The sequence below is a fragment of the Etheostoma spectabile genome, chromosome 5 (genome assembly GCF_008692095.1).
Source record: "Etheostoma spectabile isolate EspeVRDwgs_2016 chromosome 5, UIUC_Espe_1.0, whole genome shotgun sequence".
NCBI classification, from domain to species: Eukaryota; Metazoa; Chordata; class Actinopteri; order Perciformes; family Percidae; genus Etheostoma; species Etheostoma spectabile.
The window spans coordinates 1,084,229-1,084,986 of NC_045737.1; positions in this window are offsets into that span (position 1 = coordinate 1,084,229).

Below are 758 nucleotides of genomic sequence, written 5' to 3' on the forward strand. Positions count from 1 at the left end.
ATGCATGTCATGACTGTTGGGTCTGTTTGTTTTGACTCTACAACACTTACTAGTAAATTATTTGCCACATAGAAATATCACTTCTACCAAAAAATAGGATTTATTAGTTAGTGATGTTGGACTGCTATTATTTTGAACACAACTGTAAATGGCCATAATAACAGAGAAAATATTTATGTATGTGATGTATAGAATTATATATTTGATGTGAAAATATTTATCTTTATACTAACTTATAACAAGCTATAGATTGATATTGTACTATTAATGTTATTACTCCAAATACAAACTAATCTTGAAATCAGTACAATATCAAAACTTGTACAGTAATTTTACATCCGCCTGTGTGTACAGACTTTGATTTTGAGCTAGGAAAAGAGAAAACTAACGCTATTTTAGTAACAGAACTATTAACCATGAGGTTGTAAAGTCTACTGTCTTCTACTATGTTAGCCTTTGCATATTTGTGTTTTGGTGTTTGTTTGAGTATGCGGTAGTGTGCCTCTGATCCCAGAGAACCGGCTCTGATTTTACCCGTTTCCCTCCACTTTAAAACTCCATATTGGCACATTAACCTGGAACAAAAAGAAACAACCAAAAAGTCTTGATGTTGCTGAAAAAGAATTAATTATGCAAATGTATCATGCAGGTTTTATATTTGTGTTTTTACTTGCAAAGTCTGTATCACAACATAATTAACTTTCACCACAAAACTTCATGCATATGACAATAACAAGATATATATATATATATATATA